The sequence below is a fragment of the Chiroxiphia lanceolata genome, chromosome 20, assembly GCF_009829145.1.
Source record: "Chiroxiphia lanceolata isolate bChiLan1 chromosome 20, bChiLan1.pri, whole genome shotgun sequence".
Lineage (NCBI taxonomy): Eukaryota > Metazoa > Chordata > Aves > Passeriformes > Pipridae > Chiroxiphia > Chiroxiphia lanceolata.
In genome coordinates this window covers 4,678,255-4,705,892 of record NC_045656.1, presented here as the reverse complement: position 1 = coordinate 4,705,892, position 27,638 = coordinate 4,678,255, and the positions used below count along the sequence as shown (strand labels likewise).

The following is a 27,638-nucleotide window of genomic DNA, read 5'->3' as shown; positions in this document are numbered from 1 at the left end:
ATTCAATTGAAATCCGTTGGGATTTTCCACCTGTCAGTCAAATAATTAAAATTATTGATATATTTTCTATAACAAAGTATAACCCCCAAAATGCTGTCACTATTCGTACTGGGGCCATTTTGCCCAGCGTAGAATTCCCATGTGTGGCTTCTGCATTTCTCACACCTTCAGAGTGGAAATGAGAATTAACCCAGCTCTGGGTTTGCTGCTGGGACAGTCCAGGGTGACTTTCATACCAGGGGACATCTGAGGCTCCCTGTGACTTCTGCAGCCTGGTCAGAGCTGCTCTCATGGAAGAACTGCTGGGGGTTGAGACAAAGAAACTCCCTGCTCAGCCTTTACCTCAGATAATATTTCAGCCTTCTGCTTCCCTGCTGGAAATCAGATCCTTTTTGTCACAGGGCTCTGTCCTGCTCTTTGACTGGATGACAAGAATTTGTAATGGTTGAGATTCGAAGAAGTGGACACCTGGATTATTTTTTTTTCCTGTTTTTTTTCCCCCCAAGAAATCAGCACACCAGTTCCTGCACTTGAAACAGGCACTTGGGGCATAGTGGTGAGTGAGAACTTTGAAATATCAAGGTTTTACAGGAGCAGAGATGGCTGAAAATAAAATTAAATTCTGAAAAAACACCCCGAATTCAAGAACTTGCAAATCTGTTTGAACTGACTCAAGTCATCTAAATAATTTAAATAATTTTGGGTGGTTTTTTTTTTGTCCAGCTCTGACTCCTGCAGGCTGGAGCAGCCAGCACTGGCACCAATGACAAGCTGCTTTTGTAACACTTACTGCAGTTTCCTGCTCTGGTGGCCTGTGAATGGATGATTTTCTTTTTTTTTTCTGCTTAATAAACAGCCCTCACGTATCTGTCTGAAACTCACACCATTAAAGCCTTAACTCAGCAATCTAAAATGATGTATTTTTTCCCCCTTACCTACCTGTCAAATCATAAACATCAGCCTTAGTAATAAATATTTCTATTTTATATGGATCTTTTAATGCCTTTATCCCAGTTGTATTTTCAAGGCTAAGGGCTTCAGTATGAGAGCCTTGCTGCATGTTTAACAAACAAATAGTGAAAAATACGATATGCTGATGTGTAGATTATTATACATAAATCATTGAAAAACGCTCTTTTTTAGAGAAGAGAATCACAAAAGGAGTCATTGACCTGAATAAAAGAAGCTCAGCTGTACTCCAGAGAATTTGCCATTTTCGATACATGTTAGTGCTTGCTAACAATTGTAATTTATTAATCCTGTTCTCTCTTCTTTTCCTCCCTACTTGCACATTTGATTTTTACTGTAAGCAAGAATTGCGTTTATTTCCTAAGAGCGTAAATTGATCTTTTGGTCACTGATAACCACTAAAAGCTGTTTGGTAGTCAAGATAATCCCTCCAAAGACCCATAACCAAAGTAGGGAGAAAAGGCCTCCTCACTAGACCATCCCATTTTAATATTTCTAAGAGAAAAGGCAGTATTTGCATCCTGAAACGGAGCCAAGGATATTCTGGCCTGATTTGCAGGTCATAACTCTCCTCATGGTCTGTTTGGAAACAGAAGCTCCCTGCCTAGTGCAAATTGATGGAGCCCTGCTGCCCCAAATGAAATACAGGCAGCTCTGCTGAGCCACTCCAGGATGGGGAGCAGTGATAGGATTTTTTTCATATCTCTGGAAAACCAGGATGTCTGTTTTGCTCTTCAAATGGGAGCTGAACCCTGGGAAATTGTGGCTTCTCCTGCAGAGAAACTAGAGACAGTTTAGACAATCCAGCTATGCTAACAGATGTTATTTTTATTTAGATCTTGAGTGTATCTGTTGAGTAGAGTCTTTACTTGTTCAGGAACTATCAGGCCCCTGCTTTGGCATCCCAAAGCTTCCCTCTAAATCCAGCGTTTGCCAAACGTGGATTCACATCCATGTACAGATGTGTGCACGTGCCCACCTGCCTTTCTCCTCATGTCTCTGTTTTCCAAATGGAGGTGCAATAGTTGAGCATTTTATACCCCCAGAACTAAATTCTGCAAAGGAAGAGGCAAGGAATTAAACAGTTCAGGGTGAGGGAATCTTATGAATATCCAGCTCTGACTTGTAATCTCCAGATGTCTGTCTGAAATAGGAGCAGTTTTCTCTCTCCCAACGCTTCTTCCAGAAGTGCCTTTGAATGGAGCTGCAGTCCCAGCACTATGTTTTGTTTCATTTAACAAATGCTGCCGTTTTTACACGAGCTGTTTTCTTCCTTTGTCAACGTACTCAGAATGTGTTTGAGGAGTTTTTCTGAGCACCTTCCCTGCGGTGTGTTACTGAAGAAACAATCGAGTATTTAACTGATCGTTAGTGCTTGGCTTTCCCCTTCAGCCGCAGCCGCTCTGTTTCTGGCTCTGATGTGCCTGCTGACTATTTAAGTTTTAAAACCTTACTCAGGTTCAGTAGGTGCTGTGCAAAGCTTCGTTCTCTAGTCTAAATATGACTTTTTTGCCCTTCTTACGTGGCTGAGATGAGGTTCCTCCTTCCTAGAACACTAATTACCCCCCAGCTGCTCCTCTTTGGTGCTTATAAAAAAATGTCAGGGAGAAAAAAAGTTATGAAATAAACCAGCATGCCAAGAGAAATAACTGAGAAATACGTGGTATGTTTGTGCCATACATTTTAGCAAATGTGGACACCAGACTATCTGTCTTTGTAGCTAAATTTCTATATTCTTACATTTATTGAATCAGCAATGTCCCCATTCATTATGTAACACAAGCAGCTGGTCAGCCTTTCATGGGATGTGCAGTTTCCTTTCCTTCTCATAGTAAAGACAGAATAATGCTATTTTTCTTCAGCACCTTTCAGCTAATACTCCTTTAGATTGTCTTCCTTACTTCTGTGTAAATGCAGATCCTAATTTAGAAGAATTATCTTTGAGTAAAGCATTATTTTATCCAGGTAGGGCTGGGAAAGGGCTTCTTTCCAAAAGGGAACTGTTGGACAGGTTAAAGAAACTGTTGTCAGCATCATCCCTTTTGTGTGCCTGAGCAGTTTTGGAAAGAGGGATGTAATTATTGGCCTCAGCCAAAAAGAGGGAGGGAATAGTCTGTGTTTCACAATCCTTCTCTCCACCACAGGTACCTTTTTGGGCTTCTGAGAGAACCTGCCACTACCTCCCTCAATATTAGGAGATCCCAGTATCCTTCAGCACACTTACAGATCATCCTTCCCCCCTTTCTCCCTTCTTTCACTTCTTTCTGAATTTATTTACTCTCTGTGTTGGAGAAAACTTGACACTATCAAAAAATGGGTGTTGGTAATTTGAAACCTTTCTGGATGACACCTCACTATTTTCACTCACCTGGTCCATCCCACGTGGTTTTGTAATAATTAAGACCACGGTGAGGAGCAGTCAGGAGCTGAAGGGAGTGGAAACCAGTTCTCCAGTAGCTACAGAGCTGTAGCAAAGAGATCATCTGATTCCAGCTATGCAAGGACCTTGCACAATTCCTGCCACTTTCTCTCCAAGACCAAGAACAGAAAAATAAACCATTAAAAAGTAGCAATGTACAGAAGGTACAACAGCAACCCACTGACCTTTCCAATATGTGCTCCTGCCACGCTTCTCTAAATTATGTTTTAATAGAAAGAACATGGCTTTTGTCCTCTATTAAACAAACAAACCCAACAACCCACTTTGGGGAATTGTCAGAGCTTGGGGTCAGCCTCACAGCCTGTTGAGGTAACAGAAAATGCTTCTCACTGTGTGTATACTGGTTCCTTTTGTAGAACTGGTTGCAATGGAAAAACCAAAGTTGGGCACATTTGAAAAGTCTGGTATCAGACCAAGGGCTCCCTTCTACAAAATGCTGAGTAAAGCTGGCTAGAAAACAAAACATGTGTTTTAGGAAAAATGGGGATGTTTTAGAATTTCTGTCTCATCAAAATAAAAATAAGGCTGCTTGTTGAAGAGAGAGCAAGTAAGCAGAGCTGAGGTTCAGCTCCCAGCACAGCAAAGCCTGGTGCTGAGGGTATTCCTGTAGGATGTAGGAGACCAGCATTCATGTCTGTGGTGTAAAACACCTCCTTGACTGGGATCAACACAACTGCTCCTGTTGGATTGATTCTGACTTGATAAAAATCCCATTCCTTGGGGCAGAGGGGATGGGATGACCCAGAGATTGGGGTATTTGCAATGACTGTGGGAAGACTGTGTCAAATCCTTGCTCTGCTTTATTTGGAGCCAACTCAGTCTTTCCTGTATCACATGGTGTAAATCCACATCACCAGGGAATGTAACCACTGGGCTGCTGGCTATGCTGGGATCCTTTCCCAATCAGTCTTTGTCCATCAGTCTCAAGCTGGGTGGGAAGATTCCTCCCAGCAAGCATTTTGCGAAAATGATGTGTTTTCCACAAAAAGTTTCAGTTCTGAGAGATCAGCGTTTTCTGTCTCCCCCTCACCCCAAAAAATGGAAAACCCAACCCCCTCTAGTTGCAAAAATGCCTGACTAACACCAGCACTGAGCCCTGATGAGGTCAAGTGACTGCTTGCCTCCTTCCAGCATTTGTGTCTTTTTATTTCAAAACACTTTGAGAGCTGCTTTTCTGGCAGGAAATTGCAAAAAAGCCAAGGCTGCATTTAAATAGTGCATTCAGCTGCAGCTTGTACCAAGGGCAGTTTGGAAATAATCTTTATATAGAAGATGTTGTTTCAAATACCTATTGAACACATTGAACCTCCCACACACCTGATCTTCTTGCTTTGCACAGAACATAAAATTTAGCTCTTTAATATCAGAACCAGTACCTAAGAAAGAGGCCTGGAAAAAGTAGCTTTAATAATCAAACCCATAAATCCACCCCAAAGGGACTTTCACTGTCACATGAAGACTAACTGGGAAGGTGTATGTTGAGAAGGGAGGGGAAGAAAAGATAAGGTGGTCAGAGGGGTCTAAACCACAGATTTTGTTGGCATTAGAAATGTGACCACTGCAGGCAGCAGGTCTGTGGAGCAGCTTTCCCAGCTGGGAGATCACTGTTTGTATTTTTGTATTCCTTCCTCTGCTCTTGGTCTATTGAAGGGCTCTCAGACAAACAACTTTCCCCTTTGTGCTCCTGTTTCCCTCCCTGTAAAGAGCCATCAGTGACATTTGTTGCCTTTGTAAGGCACTTTGAGATCTGTGGGCAAAAGGGATGTGTTGGAGGTTTTGTGGTTCAGAAAGGGAAGAAGCTGTGAAACTGAAGTTTGAAGTCATCCTTGTGTTCCTGTGTCTCTTTGCTCTTAGTGGTATTTTTTTCTTTTGGGAAGAAAGTAGTGATTGCAAACGAGTGGAGAACAGCCAGGAGTCAAACCTTGCTGTCAGCTGTATGCAGGTGTATGGAAAGGGATTCACAGGGGACAGGTGGTGACAATTCTCTGGGTGTCCCATTGCAAAATGTCTGGAGCTGAGTGGAATGCTGGGTCAGAGGCAAACCAGTGATGCTGAGCTCAGAGTGTCCCAGCTGGCATTCAGATCAGTCACCAGCCCTGCCCCAAAATTGTCCTGTGGCTGGTCATACAATTTACCCTGACCCCAGGGCTGCCCTGAGCTCCATCTCAGCTCCCTGTGCTCCCCAGCCCAGCTCTGGCCAGCCCTGGGCATGTTCTCCCACTGCTCCCTCCTTCAGGTTATTATTGCTGGTGCTCATTTATATGGTCATAACAACACCCCAGCACACAGTGATGGTCCTCAAAGCTTCTGGTGTGCACAGGCAGGGCAGGTACAGACAAGTCATGTCCTTTGCTCACGAGTAAAACAAGACTGAAGCAAAGATAATGTGCATTAAATAGAAATCATGTAATATTAAATAAAAAAGCGTTTCAGTGTTGCTATTTTCCGCATCTAGGTCAGAATAAAAATTGTTTCAATGCCTTTGAGCCCTTATCACCTCTTGCCAAGGGCCTCACCAGCAATCAATAATACAGCCCAAGCAGCTGTATTTGGAGACTTTGTTCTGCCATTTGATTTCTAAACAGATTTTTCATGCCCAAGACAGAGAATGGAACAAATGACTATTCAAGAAAGCTTGTTGTAGAATGAGATCCTATAGTCCAGTCCCACGGCTTGTGGTCCACATGGAAGCCCAGCTGAGAAATCCAGTGTTGCTTTATCAGCAAAGTCACAAATATTTACTGAGAACAGAAGTCAGATGGGAAGGACTGTCTGATCCAAACTATGCATAGCTGCCCTAAGCATGAAAACAACTGGTTTTTCTCATTTTTTCTTGCTATATGGGTGGTCTCCAGTGTTATCCATAAATAATCTATTTTTTTTGTTAACTTTGTACAGGATAAAGAGGATAATAACCGTACCAGCTTCACCAGCCTGTGGAGAGAACAGCTGAAGAGAGCATGTGAAATTGCTGTGATGAATAGCAGAAGAGGGAAAGGCTTCTTGCAGTGAGAGAGATCTAAGCAGTACGTCAGGCCAGGAGGCAAACAGAGAAAAAACTTTTTTGGATGTAACCAGGTGGGTTGCTAGGGGTTGGATTAGGAGTGGTGCATGGTATCAAAGAAGAGAAAGCCAACAGGTTCTTTGTGCAAAAGAAAACCAAAGGAAAATGAATGCAGTAAAATATGTGACTTAAACCTTGTCTAATTTAAGAAAAAAACTAAAGTGCTATTCCAAAGAAAGAGCTGGAACTCAATCAGAGAAAAGGGATTCTAAAACAGTGACAGAGAACCTTCCTCCTCTTTAGAGACACTCAAAGAGCAAATAGGATGTGCCTTTCTATTAAAATATGTCTTGCCAAGGAGGAAAGGCTTGAAAACCTTGTTTCAAAGATATGAATCCCACTGTCCCTGGTTAACTGTCTCAGCTCAGTGTGCAGGGATGGGCAGCAGTGGTGGTGGCAGAGCAATTCTTGGGTCACTTGAAAAGCAGTGACCTAGGAGCCTCTATTCCAGAGGCAAGATCAAGGTGTTCTGTCTGAGAGACTGACCAAATTCCTGGTGGATATATGGGATATATGCAAACCACATTTGCAGCATCCCAGCCTCGCCTTCAGTAGCTGCTAAAGGATCCAGAGAGCTCAAACCAAGGAGGTATAAGTTGATTGACCCCCTTAGCCCCAGATGCCTCTGGACTATTGGTAGGACTTGCTGAGCTTTAATCTTTCTCTGGCCAGACAACACACTCACCTTGGCCTCAGGCTGGTTGGGCTATTTGCTACCAGCAGCAATGCAATTGTTAAAGATCAACACATCAGATAAATATTAACAAAATTTCAGGCCAACAGCAGTAAAATGCTGCCATGTGGTGAGATTTTTTTTCCTGATCTGTAGCTGTCACTGGGGTGAGCTTGTGTTAGTGGCCTCTTCTCCATTTCACTAATGACAACGGTAAACCTGCTCTATCAACAAGCTGCTATGATGGGACTGCCTTTGCCTGCCTCTGTACATGTAGCAACCTCTTCCTTCTTCCTAAAGCCTCTTGGAAGCTCACACACATCGTGGTGGGACACTGACTGTTGCTGGCTCAGTGGTGAACAGACATCAGGGAAAAATGGTAACAGGAGAAAGTCAGAAAAAAGCAGGTTCCATCAGGGCCTTCCACCCATTAGAGGCTCTAGAAAAGGGTCTTTCTTCAGGTTGTTCAACAGCCATCAGGACATTTGGGTCGTTCTTGAACTGGGGTTTCCTCAGGATATAAACATGGGAAGTCACTTTTCCACAAGACTATTGGTGGAGGTTGTGTAGGTGAGAGTGTGACCAACCTTGGACTGGAATTGCAGTGTGTTGAATCCTCTCTGAGGGAGGCCTAAAACTTCTGGGTAAGTACTTTACCAGAGGAGGTATCTGGGTACCATTCACGAAAATAATTATGCATTTCAGAAGACACTTGATTTTTTAAGTAGTTCTTGAATTCCCAAGTGCTTAAATCACTTCTGAAGGTAAAATACCGACTCTTCAGTCAGAAGCCTTTGAAAGTATTATCCTCTGTGTTTTCTCAGTTATGTTCCTCTTCAAGCTCTTAAGTGATTTTTAAAGGCACTGATCACCCACAGGTTGTGTTGCAGTTGCTGACAGTCGTGAGCAGTCAGCACCTCTGGAGAAGTTGAGGAGTTTGGTGCTTCAGTTCATTTGTCTGTATTTTAAAACCGTGGCCTCTGCTTTTATTGACTTTTGAGACAGGTGAAGATGATAAAGTGAATGAATATAAAAAGTGCAGCAGAGCATTAAAAAGCAAGGAAGATGATAAGAAGAGATTGTGGCTGAGATTAAAAGGCAGGATTTCATTGGGATGTTTTCCTTATGCCAAGACCTCTTTTCTATTTCCTTTATTTTTTTCTTCATATGAAGTTGCATTGAAAAAGCTGTATCCTGATTCTCCCACATCTCTGTATTTTATCACAGTCACTGATGCACATCCTTGTAAAAGGCATGTTAAATATTTTTGTGGTTAAATGTCACCTGGCTTGGTGGAAGCAGAAGCCTCACATATAGGGCTGGTAGGAATGAGTCATTTTATAGGTTACAGTCTCTGCTGCTTCCCCTCATCTGGACCTGTTCTCATGCTGAACCCAGCAAGGTCCTGTCACCAAAGCCACTTAAAACCTGGAATTTGTGCTGCAACATACCGTACTTGTGTCCTGCAAGCAGCAGTTCTGAGCTGGGACTGTGTTCCCTGGCTGCAGTTCCTTGTGCTCAGACTCCTCTGAGGCTTTGTGCTGTGTTTCTTATTCAATTTTGGAGGCCTGGACAATTCTGCTGCTTGGGTCTCTCAAGTTAAACAGGGTCAGACCTGGTTAGTTCTTGGACAGAGTGACCTCCAAGGAAAACACAGGCTTAGCCTGCAGGAAGTGTGATGGTGATTCAGGAGGTGGCTCAGCTCCCTCAGTCAGGATTGAACTGGCAAATCTCTCCAGGGCCAGAAAGTGCAGTCCTGGCAGAGATGGCATCTTCCAAAGGTCAGGGCAGGATGGAAAACCAATGTCTGTTTTGTTTGCCAGGGCATGAGGAAAAGTTCCTGCCCTAGAAATGAGGCACTTCAGATGTGATTAAAGAAGTCAACAAAACTGGGAAATGACCCTTTGAAAAGATCACACATCTGGGATTCCAGGAGGCCACAAAACACCCTTGGGCTGCAAAAGGTGATTCTTTTATAGCCCTGCTGCGCAGTGGAGTCAGCCCTGCTCTCTGTGTGAAGAATGTGCCTTCTTTAAGTGCCAAAAATACCAGCTGGATTAGCATGATGGGCCAGTACAGGTTGCATCAGGACTCCTAATTTCCCTCCTCCACTGTAGCCACGTAGTTACACTCCCTGCCCACAGGATCAGTCTAAAACTGGGAAAATGTAAGAGGCCTCAAAATGGACAGGACAACTTCTACTTGCCTTCATCAAACTGCTTATCCAGATGCTGTTCTCTGCTACATGGAAGGAGGAGAACAATTACTGAAAGGTTTCTCCTCTCAACCAGGATTAAAACAATCACCTCCTCTGTGTGGACAATTGTGTCCAAGAGTCTCTTAGAAGAGGTTAAATTAAGCAGGAGCAATCAGATCCTCTGTAGACTTGATACAGTCTGTGGTTTGTCTCAGATTTTCACATAGGTTACCTTAGAATGAAGTCCTCACTCTTATTTTATCAAAATTAGTTGATACTTTAATCAATTTGGGGCCAAACTTCCTTTTTGCTTAACACTTTTTTCCAAGTTTCCAAGTAGAAGTGAGTGAGAGTTCTTGTGACACAGACCTTTTCTAGCTCATTGGATGCTGTCATATATATTACACCTGGCTCCAAACTTCAGCTCTCTGAATGAGAAATAATGCTGTGGTTCCTCTCCCTAAAACTGGATGATGATCTCACCAACATCAGATTTCCTCATGTGAAATTCCTTTCTCAAATCACTGTGAATGGATGTGCCTGAAGATGAAATCTACCTTTAAGGTAGATTTTCTCTTCATGGGGGAGAACCTTTTCAGTACAATCATTGATATTCCTCACTTGCATTGTTAGTCTATTGATCATTAATTTATTTTACCTTTATTTGGCACAGTGCTGAATGCATGATGGATTATAAAGTATTGAGTCACTGATCATTACTGATTTATTGAACCCTGTAGTGGGAACAGAATGAAACACTGCTAAGCCTGTTTGAAAGTAAAGTGAATGTAAAGCACAAGCTTAATATAAGTGCCTGCTTAAATGTCCTAAAAGAAGGATGGATTTCTCATCCTTTAGGACTGCATTAAATCACAGGGGTCAAAATTCAGGGTTTGTTTCCCTGAATCAGTCACCTCGGTATAAATGAGCTATTTCTGCTTTCCCCCTGATAGTGCAGCAGGCAGGCACCTGGATGCTCCAGCTCATCTGCTGCTTGTTATGGTGAAGTACAGCAGCTTTTGTACATTTTTGCCACTTGCAGCTGGAATTGTCGCTTCCTATTTGAGAGGAGAAGGGGGGGAGCAAGTACAATTTCTAAATTTTTGTGGGTTTAGGCATCTTCATGACAGCTTTACTGAGCTTGCTCATCTTATGGCACTTTTTTGCTCTTCCTGGCATTTTCTCCTTTTGAAGTCATTAAAACCAATTTCATATTTATAAATAAAATGTCCTAATGCATCTAATATATGATGAGGTCTGGCTGCTGCCTGCTTTTCTTTTTAATGTTTATGCCAGGTGCCTCTTGCTTTCAAGGAACCAAGCAATGAATAAATTTAACAGGTATTTCTTTTAATTAGCCCCCAAAGAGCTAGCAATGAAAAACACTATCAGAAACATTCTAGTGCTTTAGAAAATATAAGACTTCTTCACAAAGCCTCCACACAGAATTACAGAACAGCAATAAAATCATCACTTGCATGCAGAAATAGATTGTTTACACAGGGATCTCCTACGAACCGTGTATTTATTAGTATTAACTCCTGATCACACAAACATTTCCCCACATGCACCTGAGTAGAACTGTTTAAATCAGTGGCACAGCTCTGCTGCCTGACATCAGGTACGTGCATTAAGGTTTGTAGGATTAGAGCTCCATTCGTGTGTCTCTCTTAAAAGCTTTGCCTTCTCTCAGAAAAGAGGGGGAAGGAAAATTTATATTCCAGATTGGTGTAATTACTGCAGCACACACAGTATTGGCAAACTAGATTCTCTGAATGTCTGCAGCGTTTCAAAGCAGTTTAAGAGAGAGGCTAAAGGCTGACAGTTTCTTATTCTGACTTACATTCTGCCCCCTCTGCTTTTGATTCTGCATTCAGAGCTGCCACGAGAACGTCAGCACTGCAATAAATATGCATTTATGTAGCACCTTTTTTTTGAAGTTCTCTAAACACTTTACAGACAGCCCTTTATATTCATAGATCTCAAAGTATTTTAGAAATCTCTGTTAGTATTGTTTTCCCTCTTTTATTGAGGGAGCAATGGTTGTGTTCCCAGGCAAGTGACTGATCCAGGAACCAATGCTTTCAAATTAGGTAAATCAGAACTCTCCTATGAAGATTTTCCCTAAAAGATCTCAAGTGACTCTGAGGGAAAACATCAAGTTTTTATTTCCGTGTTGCAGTTCGCTGTTACAGGCAGGGTTACACAAGGCTGATAAACCTCACCTGTGACAATAGTCAGCCTAGAAAGCTCCCATCAACCAGACACACAGTAATTATCTCCACTCCTTGGCTGGGATATTGGGAAGAAAATCCAACAATCCTGGCTCCAAAGTTGTTTGTTGTAGGTACATCGTGGGGGTGTGGTGTTTCTGCTCCGAGTCCCTCCCACGGGTCACTTTTACACGGGGCTTTAAGGGAGACTGAATTTATATCCTGAAGTCTATTTTTTGGGACTGGTTTATCTGGGTTGCAGTTGAATTGTCCCCAAGATGTGCAGCTAATAGAGCTGTCTCTGTGCCCATTCAGCCCCTATCCTGAAATATCCCCAAAATCTGGAGCACTGGGCAGGGGAGAGCAAACCCATGCACATGGATGTGCTGCAGCCAGAGCGATCCTGCCCTGCTGGGAGGTGATGTGCTGCTATCAGGTGTGTCTGTGCCTCTGGCTCATCCCATAGGATCCATAATCTTTCACTGAGGAGTCACAATCCCCTGATACTGGAGTGTACAGGGTCAGCCCATTGTATTGATCCAATTCCTGAAAGAGCTGGTTGAGGAAAAATACTCCCTTCTCTCCCCCAGCTATAAGGAAGTTCCTTCATTAGAGATCACTGCAGAGCTACAGAAACATTCTCTTCCAGCAGAATATTTCCCATAATGTTGTTATGGGAAATGCCTTAAAAGTGGCAATCATTTCCTCTTTGAAGTCATTAACAACCAGAAATAAATGCAGGAATTGGTGTGAGAGGGCTGGAAATACGAGAAGATTTAAAGTGTATCTCTTACATGTGCTCCAGCAGAGAGAAGGGAAGAGATCCAATTGCTTTCCTACCCTTGGAATTTCTCTGTTGGTTTTAATAGTCTGATACCCTAATGACAAACTCCACACACACTCTGGGGTATGTTCTCAACTTAATCCATGGGGATACATGTCTGTAATACTCATTAATGTCAAGGAGCGTTAGGACAAACATAAATCTTTGCTCACTAAGATGTGAATCTAGACTCTGATGTACACCATGCACCATCAGCTGCTGACTGAAGAAAAAGAGCAATTCCAGCACCTAGAAAGTCTTACTTGAGAGTTCCTAGACTAAACAATCAATCCAGCCAAAAAAAATCGGGGATGAAATTTCTACTCCACACTTTGGGTTCGAAACACCAGCTGTGATAGAGAGCGATGCATCCCCGATGGGCTCACACGGGAAGTCCATAAAATCCCTGAGAATCCCCAGTTGGCTAGACAGGCTCTCTAGTTGCACCAGAAACCCTGAAAAATAGATAAGCAGTGCATTTCTCAGCTAATTGCCAGTGCCATACAGCTCGGGAAAACATCTCACTGTACGTATACACACAGAGAAATTTCGATGCCAAGAAATTAGAACTGCTCTCTAACAGACTTCTGATTTGTGATTTCTTTGGCGCCGAGCCTAACACAAAATCACTGTGATTTCCAGCTGCAAATATTTTTGGAACCACCAGACTTGGTCCCATGTGTATGTTAAATGAAATGAATGTTCAAAATCCATAATAAAACTCCAGAGGGGAGACTCCGATTAGAATATTAACATTAATCTTAGGAAGTCACTAGGAACCATTCAAGCTATAATAATAAATTGCTATAAAGAAGGAATATAAAGGCTTTTTTTGCTGTCTGTTCAGTAAGCAGGTGTCACTGTGAACTCTCTAATCTGCACAGCACAGAAGTGAAGTGGTTGCCCTTAAATTTTCCAGTTGCATAAAATAAATAAATGACATTACCAAATTATGTACAACAATTCCTCTCGTAGGAGCTGAAGTGCAGTTGAGGGACTGGTGCAGATCCTGAGATAACATAATGCAGCTCTCCAAGACAAGACTGGAAAGTTTTCAAAAGCCATCCTTCTCTCAACAGCTTTGGAGCCAGAAGCAGGAGCTTGGGTTCACTCCAGATTTATGGGAAGAGCCATCCCCAGGTCACTTGCTGGTGATGAGGTCCCTGGTTTTTCACCCTGGGAAGTCACAGATGTCAGGACATGATGGTCTCCAACTGCTCCTGTATTAGAGCAAGGGCTGAGCTCTGCTGTTCTGACCTGCTGAACTTTGCCTTTGATTTTATTTGGAACCAGGCTGAAGTGATTAAATTTAGGTCTCTAAAATGGTCCCTAAAAGTACCTTATCAACAGTGGCTTGATTTTCAAAATAAATGATCACTCTCCAAAGCTTTAACTAGCAGCAGTTAATCAGCACTTCTCAGCTCTGTCACCCAGCTAATATGGTTATATATGTTCAGTATTAAACCACTGTATTTAAAAGCTTTAACCACTGTCTCTAACACTGAAATAAAACTGTGGTTCACTCTGTATAACATTTGCTTGTAAAATTCAGCAAGAATAATGATCAGGAGGTGAATCAAACCAACCCAACCCCACCCTTTAACTTTGAATTGGACTTTAAGTTTGGTGTTCTGAAATTTAAGTGGTGACAGAAAAAGTTTCTCATTATGATTAAAAAATTGGACTCAAGTGAGACTAGCACGATTCGACTGGCAATGTCATTGTATTTTCATAAATAGGTGAGAAATGAGGTGTACAGGAATTTCTTAATTCAGTAAAAGGTTGCTTTCCAGCTCAGGCAGTGACTCCCAATGGTGAACATATTTCTGTTTTTACGGAGAAGTCGTTTTTCACACCTGGTTATTTTGTGGTGTTCACTGTATTTTTGATGCAACTCAGATTCCAGGAAGTCTGGGAACTCCCAGAGCAAACTCTGCTCTGCAAGGATCTGTAGCTCGGCAGCAACAGCGAGGAGTTGGAAGCTAATCTATGTTGAACTGTATCATGGAATCTTTTGGGATTCACTCAGAGCTTGTTAGGAAACAAACTGAAGCCCTGAAATGCAAAGCATCAGGACACCTCAAGGAAAATTTTTGATCACAGGTCCAATGCAATTCACAAAGAACTGTCTAAACACGCAGTGATTTCAGTGTGTTCCATGTGTCCCTGTGATGAGTGTTCTGTGTGCAGCCTCACAGAGCAGCAAAACTGTCCTTCCAGGTATGACACTGCTCTATTAATAGTCTATGAAGTACTGGGAGCAAATGAAAGACACTTCAGATGACTCTTGAAAAATGAATCAGTATCTGCTCTGAAATTGGACCCCAAGCATGGAAACATAAAATAGGATGTGTCTGTGAGAGATTATTTTGGGGCCATATGGTTTCTTACTCTGCTCCACCCTCCTTTTCAGGAAAGTAACATGTCCCAGCACCCTGTACTCATTTGAGATTGATATGGGCATGTTTTGGGAGAACACTTTGTTGGGCTATTAGGAATTTTGTTCTTTCACAACAGACAACTGCTCTGGTAATGCCTCCTGTGGAAAACACTTACTAAGGGAGAAGCTCTTATGCACCAATTCTTGTCTTCATCCTACAAATAAGTTGCTGGCTTTTCTCTTCACCACTCTGCTTTAATCTCTCATCTCTCCTATTTGACACATCTCTCCTGCTGGCTGCTGGTGGGACAAGCCTGTGATTTGTTCCAAGCAAACACACGTGCACAGTTTCCACCATTGTGTGGTCTCACGTTCTGAACTTACCTGTGGGTGTTTACTTTGGTGGCATGACCTGGTATTTTTGTAGCTCTGTGTCTTTTTTCCTCCTTCCTTGATATTTTGTTCCCCTCAGCCACGATAACTCTTCGTCAGAAGCTGCTGCATTTCTGCTTTGATCATATAGAACGTACCATACAGCCTGGGGTAACACAGCACTGCTTAATACAGATGAAATAGCTACAAACCCTCTTAGAAGTGGGGTTTAAAAAGGGATACCAGTGAAATCAGATCCCTCTAGCTGGACAGCAGTCTGATAGCAGAACAAGGGCTGTTGTGGTATTTGGCAGCCAGACAGTCTTTATTGTTATTAGATGAAACAAAGCTTGTGATCTTTAGTCCTTGACCTTCACTGCAGCAGCACTCTCTTAATCAGACCTTAATTTAACACCTAACATGGTCACAGAGAGGACTGGCCATGGGCTGCTGGTTTAATTACATATAGCTGATATCATCCAAACCAATTTAACCTCATCGCTGTGTGCTGGGCACTGGGTGGGAATTGCCCTTCAGACACAGCACAAACAGCTTCCAACACAAACAAACAGTTCAAAGTTTGGTGCATTCACCTCCAAAAGAAATAACTACTCTTTAGGATACCTTTCAGACGATGTTACAGCCTTTTCAGGAAGAGCTGGAATCGGCACGATCTGCTAAATTTGTCTGCCCTTTATGCTCTCACTCTGGCATTTTAGGTATTTCTAATATTTAAAGATTAAGCATCTTGCTGATGGGATTCTCCCATCCACATTCATGGGATCTGCTGCTGTGTGGAAGCATCTGACGACCAAACTGTGCAACTGGTAAAAATTTATGTGTTTCATGATAAGATTTTCACATTGTGCTGCTGCTTTGTGCTCAGTTCTTCACAAACTGACACAATATTTATTTTTTGACATTTAAATCTGAACAGTCATATTTTTGCATGTTTTGACACAAAATTTGGTCTCTTTCTGAATTAGTCTGGAAATCTGAAAACATCCTAAGTCTTCTTTTAGAAACAGGATTGTTTTGATTAATCAGCTTTCACTCAAATTTTTTTTCACCAAAATCACCATCAGCAAGCCAAATGCACAAGAAACATTGTAAAAAATCAGCAGTTTTTTAAAGAAATCACAAATTTTCCATGAAATCCCAGTTAAATGCAAAAAGACTGTTGTGAATATCATAGGTTTTCTTGAAAGATGGCTGCCTCTAGCAGAGCACTTATGGAAAAATACTAATGAATAAAAGTGATGTAAAATATTAACAAGCAGCAAGAGCTTGGTCTCTGGGACTGGGAAAACACTGCCAGTGTTTGTCACTGGCTTGCTGAGCCCTTGGTCATGTTGCTTCTACAGCTGAGCTCTGATGGCTCTGAGTGAAGTGGTGCAAAAAATTAGCATTTTGTGTGGTCTGTCCAACCTTTCTGCAAGAGATCATGTGCCTCGTGGCAGGGATGGCAGAGCAGGACAGGTGCCAGCACTTTATCCATCCTTATTCCCATATTGCCTGCGTTGCTGATGGAGGTGGGTCTGCCCTGAGACACTGGGCAGCGACAGGCAGGCACTGGATATACTCCTTCCATAACCACTGTGCACATGGAAAGGTGAATGTGGATCACCTGCCACTCTCAGGAGGAAGCTTCTTACTTCCACTCTGCAGGTGACTTCCCAAGATGTAAGAATCGAACCCAAAGATTTTAGGTTGCAATGAATTTAAAAGCAAAATGAGCCCAAAACCTCCACGGGAAGTTCTGAATAAAATCTGCATTTTCTGCTGTTGAAAAGGAAAGCCACACCTTGCCCATGTCAAAGCTTTGTGCTTTAAAGGCCACATCCCTGAACATCTTCTCTGGTCCTTCCAGCTCAGGGGGTGTTTGAATGTGAGTTTTTACTGAGCTGGTGAGTCCGTGTTGGTTCCCAACGTTCCAGCGCTGGAAGGGGAGAAGGCCACTGTGTGTTTAGTTCTCCGTTGGAGTTTGCACATGATGACTGCTGTGTAGTCATGTTCTGGTTCACTCTGCACAAACTTTCCATTGTAGACCCCTTTCACTGACTGAGCTTTGGCTGAGACAAAAGAAAGCCTTGTAGTGTCAGAGCCGTGGTGGGGCAAGGTTTAATCTCTAGCTGACGCTATACTTATACAAAATCAATATGAACAGCAGGTTGTCACTGGAGCCACAAAGAGAATCTCTATGACAGGCTCATGCTTTTTTTAAAAAACTATTTCAGTTTATCTTGTGCAGTTCTTTTGTATAGGTAATTCTTTCTGTTGCAGGGTCTGCTGAAATGTTCCCAGGCCTGGCTGGAGGATCAGTGTTGCTTTAAAACCTGAATAAACAGTTACATGCCTTGGTAGCTTCAGATCCAGTAGCCAGAACAAATGACATTTTGCATGAGTTCTTCCAAATGAATTGCTCTGTGACCACTGTAGACTTTTGAGTTTTTGACTCATGGTAGTAGAATACTTTTCTTGAAGGGCTCTGAAATGCAGTTCTTTCGGGACCCGATTGTTTCCAAAGCCAATGCAGTTAACTCAGAGCCCGGTGCAGCTTCACAAACTCCCCTGAGTCATGTTTTGACTCGGGGGTCGGACTTTTTTGTGATGGAATGTTTTGACAGGGCTCTGAGTGACCTCACGCGAGGGCAGTGGCTGTGTTGATGTGCAGGAATGTCGATGGCTCTGCAGAAACCTCAGGGTCTCCCATTAAGACGTTTCCTTCACCTCGGCGGGAGGACCCGCGCTGCTGCGAGTGCTGCTAGCGAGATGCCCTGGAGTCAGAAATACAGACAGAGCACGATCGCTCTGATGTGTTCAGCCACAGGGTGTTAATGTGCCATTGCTTCTCGGGGTTTCAGCACCAAGGCATCCCTTCTTTGGATCACAATAACACAGGCGAGTGCACTTCTGCCCTAAGCAAACAGCGGCAGCTCTGTCGTGCACTGGGATAGCGGAATACAATGGGCACCTTTTCCCACTCTGCCTGAACGCAGGACATGCTCCCAAAGGCTTCTGAGTCCTGCAGAGCCTTTTCCACATATGTACCTCTACACTCCAAGGACTGTGGAAGTCAGGGACACACTTTCATTGCTCCTGGGTAGCTCTGGGTGAAGCTGGGTCAGGGCTCCATTTCCAAGGGGCCCCTCTTTCCCAGTGCTAAATGTCCTTTTACAGCCCCAGAGGGCAGTATATGTGTCACATGAGTGCCCTCATATATGTGAGTGCACTCATATAACGTGTTTTGACTAAAGTTTTCTATTTTGTTGGCATTTGTCTGCACCATCTAATGAGTATTTGCTCTACAAAGGCGCTCAGCACCTAAAAGAGCAATTATATTTTTCAGAAAGTCTTAGAAGTTCTCTTTATGGGCAGGTATTTGTTATGCTGAGGATTGAACTCCTGCAAAGGAAGCGAAGTTTGAGCTTTCTTGATAAAGACAAACAACACACTTTGTTCACAGTCTTCCTGATATGTTTATGATTCTTATCATGCTTAGTGCTCTTCTTAAGTCTGGATTCCCCAAAACTGGATGATTAGAGAATCTGAGTTGGTGTGAAACTCAAAACAGGACTTTTTGAGCTTTCATTATTATAGAGAAAACCTTGGAAATAAATGCACATGGAAGGCAAAAACTAGAGCGCTAAAAGAAGCAACCCAAAGTCATAAACCAAATTGATGCAATAGTGTGGCACAGTGACTAATGTAGTCACAAGTTCTCACTGAAAATTGCTGCTTATTAAGCAAAATAAAAGTATTTTTAATTTTATTGCCTTAAGGATACTTAATCCAACAGCAAAATGTTTTTGTTTATCAGATTTTTTTCTGTGTCACAAATATCACATTCTATATGAAAACATAAGAAAATAAATTTCTGTCAAGAGTGAATTTGATACAAAGTTAAACGTTTGCTTTAATCAGAGGTACTTGTATATCCACATGGGTGGATGAGTTTGTGTCTTCTTATTTTAGGTTAATATTGGTATTTTCATGCCTGATTCATGATTTTTGAATGCTTGAGCTCAGCAGCACTGAACACCTGCCTTAATTGTGGGGACTAAGCTTCTTTGAAATTCTAATCTAAATTTAAAATTTCTACCATTAAAAAAAAATAATAAAAAAATCCTAGACCAGACAAGCCTCTTTGCCAAATGCTGGGTTATAAATTACAGCCATTTCTTTTTATTACACTGTTATACACTAAAAAAATAAACCCCAAACACCTAAACCCACAAATCTAATTACACCAAATGTGCTCCTCATGCAAAGCTGAGCTCTGAGCTCAGCTCAGCTCCAGGTAGGCCCAGTGGTTTAGCTGCAAACTAAACCTTTGGAAAAACAGAAGCTGAAATAGTAACACAACAGCAATGCTGTATTAGCCCTTTAGGGAAATACCTAAATAAGCAATAAAATTAATGAAATAGTATTTATAGCCTTTGTGTCAGAAATGTATTATTTGTAAATCAAAGCAGAGCAGGTTTGCCTTGGTAAACTGGCACAGTTCTGACTCCAACTCTGCCCTTATTGAGGCCTTTTGGTACTTAAAGGGGGTTTATAAGAATGATGGGGCCAAAACTTTTAGCAGGGCCCGTTGTGCACATGTAACACAAGGAGTGCTTTGCCTTCAGCACTGTTTGAGGGCAGGGAGAAGGGAATTTGACTTTCCCAGCGCAGGAAGATGAAGCTGTGCATATTTATATGCATTTTGCATTTCCCTGCTAAATGTCCCTACACTTTGAAAAGTTTAGCCCAGGAAGTTACATTAAAAAAAAAAAATCAATAGTTATCGAATTTATACTCAGCGTGTGAATCCTGTTACAGGAGGCTTTGGAGAGATGGTCATCTCAGTGCATCTGCTTGTTTTGCTTCACAGCACGAGGCAGGAGTTGTGTCTTTACTGTCTATACCTGGCATAGCCACGGGGTTGGTTTGCAAGACAGAAGGAAAAAAAAAAGGTGGAGGCATTAATGGCTCATTACAAAGAGCGAAAAATCGTAACTAATCACGGGCCAGAGCTGCTGCTAATGCATTCAAACCTCCCTCCTCCCCACCAAACCATCCGGGGGTTTAAAATGTAAATACAATTTGTAATTGAGAGCAGCATTTTATTACTCGCTTTTAAGAGGCACAGGGCGCCTGTAACCCTCAATATGAAATTTCCACTGGCTGGAAATAAATTCAGCCCCGTGTTTGGCTTTTATTCCCGCGGCGACTCCCGCACGGGAAAGGTACCGGCTGGTCTGCAAGAGCTCAGTCTCTCACTCAACACCGAGGGGAGAAGTGGCTGGGAGCTGTGGTTTTGCAGCCACACTGCTGCCTTCCTCACGTTGCACACTGGAGGCAAAAGCAAACACGCTGCAGAATAAATCCTCAGAGATGCTGAGAGCTGCTGAGCTACCACAGCCCGGGCTGGAGTCAATGGGAACTGCAGGCACGCAGCCCTTCCCTGAATCCAGCTTTCCTTTTCAGTGCTGTGCTGCCCAAAAGCAGCTTTTACTGCTGGTTGTAGTTATTTCTACAGTAGAACCCAGAAAGTGAGGAAAAGGCCCCGGGGTCCATAGTGTTGGGTGCTGCACAACTATGGGACAAGTAACAGCTCCTGACACAGCGAGAGGCAAATGGATGTGTAAGGCAGGTGACAAGCAAAATATACTGAAAAAGAAGTGTGGGGCATTTTTCCTTCTTCTGTGACATGGGAGATGTCACAAGGATATGTGATTTATAGTTAGAACCTTTAGGGAACTATACTCAGGCTGTATTTCACTTAAATTAACCATAACAGGATTCCACTTCAAACTTTCAGCATTTTAGCTGGTTTTGGAATGTGAAGTTTTTATATGGAGATGGAGGCTTTAGAATGGCACTACAAAAGAAATTACTCATGGGTACCTCTATCAGCATGGAAATAATTCCCTCATACTTTCTGTCCTCCTTCTTTTCTGTCAGCTCTAGATCTGGGAAACAGTGTAAAAGAGATCCCCATAAACAGCACAATAATCCTGCCCTGCAGCCCTTCCAGGACACTGGCAGGGAAAGAGGAATAAGAAGTTATTCACATTTTGGCTGAAAGGACTGGTGACCTCCACCTGAGCAGAAGTCAGCAATGTCTAGAAAATTAAAGACTAGTGAAGAGGTAGGGATTTAAAGGAAGATAGAGAAAACCCTCTGGATTTGAAGGTAAACCATTACACCAGCTCATGTTCTGGGTTTAACTCATCAAATATTTCTTCACTGAGGAATCAGGAAAGTATTACCTGTGAGAGCAGAAGTGAAGGCAGCCATGCCAGGGCCTGCCACTTCAGAGAATATAAACTCTTTCTGCTACTTCAAGGCTTCTCGGCTGAATTAATGTGTAGGACATAATAACAGCCATGCTGAGAGTGAAATATTCCCTCTCTCATTAGAAACCACTTCTGTTCTTGTTGAGCTGTATCCTCCCACCTTCATCTGCTCTGGGTTCTATCCAGCATTATTTACAATAATTGTACCCACCTTCGCTGTTGGATTTCTCAAAGGAATTGTGGCTAAGAGGGATAAAAGATGTCTACACACTCAGTGGCTTTTTCCTCAAACAAATCAGGAAGTCAAGCATGGTTTACAAGGAGAAAGAGCTACTTGAAGAGCTCTAGGGTGTATTTTTTTTAACCACTTAACATTGCAGGACACCTTGACATCCTATCTTATACACGAGGAATTAAAATTGTACATTCTGTCAAGTAGATAAGTGAGTTGATTAAAAAACCCCTCAATATCCAAGAGCTCCTACTGAAATCTCAGGATACATAACACATTCCTTGACCTAAAGACTGGAGTAAGGTAATGTAGGAGTAATCTACCCATAGTTTGTCTCAGGGAGTCCTTTATTCCACGATCTTGCTGGTAAGAAGTGGGCAAACTGTCCAGGACTAAGACACAAGCATGGAGGGACTGGATTCGCTCAAGTTACTTCTCTGCATATTGAACATTTTTAAAATATTGAATATTTTTCTGTTCCCTTACACAAAAAAAACCCCAAACCCTAAAAATGAAATACAGAATGACATGCAATGGATGCCTCCTTGCACATTAACCCTTTGCAGGTCACACTGACAAACACCAAACTGCAAAGGACCTCTCACCACTAACCCCCATTTATCTACATGGGTCTCTGCCCATGTGCACAGCTACAGTGGCTAAATGAGTGAGGAGGGCTTGGTCATACACAAATACATTAAATAACAGATGAAAATAGGGTCTGAACCAACTGTACATTTACCTGCCACACTCAAGTGTAGGCAAAGGAATGTCTGGCTAAATGAGGTTAATGAAAATTGGGTTTTCTTCTGCCTGGCAGATTTAAGAAGAACCTCAGCTGTGGAGTTCACAGTAGACTATTTCCTGTGGGAATTTGTTTTCTTCTGTGCCTTTGTTTTCTTCTGTGCCTTTGTTTTCTTCTGTGCCCTCTCTGACTGATACATATATGTGACCTGTGAGTCCTGAAAGTGAACACAGAGAATTTCCTGGGTTATTATGCATTTTTCCTTCTAATACAGCAAGAGTTCGACACCTATCATTGGCAAGGGAGCACTGCTCACTCACCATAAGGAAAGTAAAAATAGAAAAAAGTGGCTATTCCTTAATGCCATCTTCTGAGGAGCTTGTTAAGTTTTTGGCTTGCTGTAGAAGGTTGTGGTGGCCCTACCTCTGCAGTCACTGCTGTCACCTGTATTCCAGCTGTTGGTGGGGTTTAGGCTGAGGGTTGACTGGGAGCCACACTTGTTAATGATAAGCATCTTCCAGTTTAGATTCCAACTGTCTTTCCTTTCCCAAAAGACATTTTCCTCTCTGTACTTTCTCAGTGAGGAGGTGCCTGATGTCCACCCATGGTTATGCTGAGCAATGTCATGGAATTGCCTTTCCCAGGTTCATTTTGAGGATGGAGGGTGTGCTCAGTGTCACCCCTTGGCAGGAGCCTGGCTTTGGATGGCACTGCAGCTGCCTGAGCTCCAGGGGAACAGAGGAGCCAACAGCACTTCTCTCCTGCCTTGGTTCTCTTCAGCAGGGAGCAGCTTCACTGCCTGCAGGTGGGACAACAGAGGGACAACCGAGGGGACAGCCCAGACAGGGCAGTGTCACCACATGCACTCTCTGACCTGCAACCAACTCGTGAAGGAGGTACCACGACCAGTTTGCTGTTCCTCCTTTCAGGAGAGATTTTGGCTTCCAGAAGCCTTTGCCTTGACTTCTGCTGAAAGGTGCAGTGTGGGTCAAGTTTGTTTCTTAGAAAAGTTCAACTCTCTGGGCATCCAGATCATTTCAGGTTTGTCTCTTCTGATGGTTTGACACTTTGTGCTTTAGGGAGTCTCTGTATGGCCAAGATGTTGGATTCATGGCCCAGATTTCTTTCACATGTTTTTAAACCAAAAAGCTCAAGTTAAAGATATTCCTTCACAGACAAGGGAGGAAGACTAGCTCCTCAAGAATAGATTCAGCTCACCTGAGATGCAATTATTACAAGGCATTATTATTTTGCAAACCTTGTGTCCTCTAAAACATGACTTTTTGGGGTGTGGACTCATGCTTTTGGGATACTTGTGTGGAGTATATTGGAATATGACAATATCTCTGAATGTGGCATTTGCATTTCCTCCCATTTGAGTGACTGTAGTGTGTATTTTCCAACTACCATGGGATTTTGTGCTGCATTTCTGAGTACACTGGGGTTGGCTCATGTGCATACATAACTAATGTCTGTGTTTTGAAGTGCCAGGAATGTAAAATGGGTTAGCAAGTGGAGCAGCAGGTCGAGACATGTCACAACAGTGTAATTCATCCAACAGAATGAGGATAGCTTGGGGGGTCCTAAGTTAAAAGAACTTGATTAGTCTCAGCTCAGAGTAAGGATTAGCACAGACTGGCAAAGACAGCAGCAAAGACATTCAGACATGGTTTAGGGTGATGGTTCTACTCACAGGCACCAAAATATTTAGGAAGTAAGGCCCAAGTGAGTCAGGCTGAGGGTTCAAGTTGCTGAAGTGTGGTTGTGAATGTGTCTGTTTATTTTCCACGAGGTGCTCACTTGTCTCACACCTCTTCCCTGCCTGGTCCCACCCGATGTCCGAGGCTGGCAGGACGTGCTGTCACCCACTGTGAGAGCTGAGCTTCCCTGGCAGGACAATCCTCCCTCCTGCACATTTCACCTTCAGCCCCTGGCCTGCAGTGGAACCACAGTGCCCAGCATCATGGACTGGCTGATCTTCCAGGTCCCTTCCAACCCCAACCATTCCATGCCTCTATAAATGCTGCAAAGGGGCCAGATTCTGTCCTCAGCCACATGATGGTCAATCCCAGATAATCCCACTCATTCTAAGAGGTGGCAGTGGATCTATGCTGTTATTTGTGAGGTCAGAATATGGCACCTTTCATATGTGCTGTGCTCCTTTTCATAACTTAAAGCCCAGTTTAGGAGTGTGGGTTGTTTCTTTAGCACAACAGGAGGGTTTGTTCCTATGCCGTGTGATGATTCTCCCATAATGATTTTTTAGAGAAGTGCCAAAGGATTGAATTGGGAACTTGTGATGTGTACAAAGAGTTGTTAAATGCCTTTGTGGTTCTTGGATTTACAGCTACTGTGCTGGAGGAATATGGACCTGTTACCATGTTCTACATTCAGCATCTGCAAAGCAATGCCAAGCTACTGTAGCCATAATTTCCAAAGTGGCTATTTCAGCTGGCATTTTTCACTGTGTTTAAATTCTTGAGTTGTCCCTCATTTGGCAGTCCTTTTTCTAGTGTCCTTATGGATGGTGTAGCCTCAAATCTGTGCTGTACTCTGAGGTGATATTACTGCTTCTATTCCACTCTGGGTGTTATAACCTGCAATGGAGTGTAAGTTCCAAAAACTCAGTATGATGTGGTCCAACATACTCAGAGATTCATCTGCAATTAAACCACAAATACCTGGCATGAATTCAGCCACTGGGTCAATATTCAGATATTATTGTCTGTAAACAATATTGGCTCTTGTTATGCTGATTTTTTTCAGAGGAGGTAGAACCTTATATAGGTATATTTTAGGTGAAGACTTCCAATTGCTTAACCTGAAATTTTAGGAAGCTCCATGCCATACATATTCTAAACAATTTCAGAAATTATGCATGCGTGTGGGTACAGACAGAAATTACAAATGCAGCAGATTAATTTAGGAAAGAAGATCTTATCCTGACAGAAAAATGCACAGTAGACCCCATCAAAAGCTAAATAAAAGAAACATTCAGGCAAAATTTCTGACAGGGAGAATTTGTCAGGTGGTGGGCTGGTTCTTCCATTCTTTGAAAGTTTCAAATGAATGTAGCCTGTCTTTCTGTGAGGATTCTTGGCCAAGGTGTCAGCAGATGTCTAAATCTCACCTGGTTCCCCAGAGCTCTTTAGCTTCCCTTCAGCCTCCCTCCGTTCCTGACTCCTGCTTTGCTCAACCCCGGCTTCTCAGCAGGGTTTCTTGCTGCCAGAAAGAACAGGCCTTGCCAGCAGAAACTAATTACTTTCTCACCAAATCCTATCTTGCAACACAGATGTTGTGACCTGTCCCACTGCTTCCAAGGCCTCCCAAATAGTTCATGCAGAGACACCACCTCTGGAATGGCCAACAGCCCAAGGTGGGAGCAGAGGATGTGCTAAACTGTACATGTGATGCAGTGTGGAACAGGGAGGGCAAGTCCACTGCCCCCCCTGGCTCTGAATTCTGTCCTGAATGGCTTCAGCTGGCTTGGACAACTACTATCAACATAAAATAATATTAATAACAACCACAACAATATTTAAAAACATGTTCTGGCTCAACAACAAGACATGGGCTTGACACAGCAACTGATATATGCAATACTGTGGCCTGTGCTAGACAGGAGAAGAGGCTGGAGATGTTTTCCTGGTGGTTTTGTCTGTAAAACTCTAGTGGATATCACAGTGGATTTCATTAGAAACCATCAGCTCAGTTATTGTGGTTACTGTTGGGTCTCCTGTTTTGGTTCTGCTGGTTGGAGAACAAGGCAGAACTCGTGTGTTCATGGCATCCCCAGAACATTCACTTTTCACTTATTCTTATTCTTATTGTTTGAGGTTCATATCTGCCACTGAGGATCTAGGCAGTATAAATTAGCCAGGGACTAAAAAAATAAAGGTTTAATGCAAAAGGTTGGCATTTTTCTGCCTTGCATTCTAGCCTTGCCTTGGACAGACTTCCCATCGGGCCTATAGATGCAATTTTGGGCTTTTGTTTCCTGCCCGTGGAACAAGAAAGGAATTAACAGCGTGTTTCAACCTCGTGGGTGCATTGGGAAGACAAATTCAGCCTTGGTTTTGAAATACACATATACTGTGGTAATTAGAACAATACAATAGCAAATAAACAGAGGAAGAAGAAAAGTACCTAACCCACAAAAGGATTTGGTTGATGTGCAGCAAATGAGATATGGGACCACAGACTACGTGGTGAAGTTAAGAGAAATATTGAGCAGCTGCTTTGCTACACAGTTGTACAAAATGAAATGACAACCTGCAGGAAAAACAGCACAGGCCCCTTTACTACCCAAGAGGGCAGAGCTAAGGTTACAGGGACTGTAAGAGTGTTGTCATTTCCTTACTCCCAGGAGCTGTGTTTTCCAACTTGATGGCTTTCCTAATGTAATTGCTTTTTATGCGATGATTTTTTTAGAGCCTGATTCTTGCTGGAGTAACTCAGGAGGAACCCCAGCAAAGCCAAGCAAGTGATCTCAGTGCAAAAATTGTGGAATTGGGCATGCTCAGTCCATAACCTCCTTCTCCAAATCCTACAGCAAATGCCCCATGCTGGAATGGCAAGGAGATATCAGATGAAAACACAAAACAATGACAAACAGTGCATTTTTCAGTAGCCACATCATATTATGTCATTGATGTCAGGTTGAGTTATATTGGTCTGCTTTTCATTATGTTGTGTTATGCCTTTTGACATAATGCAACACACTGTAAGTAACATAAAGTGACCTCCAAGTATAAAAGAGTACACAGTTTTTGTCAGATTAGATAGTGGCTATGAATTCTCAGAGAGGGAGGGGTAACTCAGAGCAGGGCGTCTGGAGTCAGTGTCCTGAACAACAAATGCACAGAACTTAATTAACAGTTACAGCAGCCCTGGCTGTTTCCAAAATGGTCTGTGTGCCTCTGCTCAACAGAGAGAGGAGATTCATAGTGGGATTTGCACTGTTTAATTTATTTAAAATTCTGCAGAGGTAGCTGTAACAACTCTCTCTTTTCTGTACCTGTACTGCAGGAGCTCCATGTACAGTGAACATAAGACTCACTTGCCTGAGATTTGCCTTGTTGCCAGGTTCCAAAATACAGTCCTGAGACCAAGCTTAGCCAATGGCCTTTCTGAGCAGCACTGAGTAACCTGTCCTCTGAATGGAATCAGCTGCTAAGAAAATAACTGTAGGGAGAAAAGAAAAGGGAATCACTGTGGATCTAAAAAGAAGGTGATCTCCTTGTTAA

General features: G+C 42.7%; 1 long non-coding RNA gene across 1 annotated transcript in view; it reads left to right on the top strand.

Moving 5' to 3' along the window:
• LOC116796670 overlaps nt 1-19,378 on the top strand; it is a 55,015-nt gene extending 35,637 nt beyond the window's left edge. Inside the window, exons 3-4 of the long non-coding RNA XR_004360472.1 lie at nt 6,308-6,487; nt 17,415-19,378. This is a non-coding gene — a long non-coding RNA (uncharacterized LOC116796670). The remainder of the gene's footprint in view (nt 1-6,307; nt 6,488-17,414) is intronic.
• Nucleotides 19,379-27,638: the final 8,260 nt, after the last annotated feature.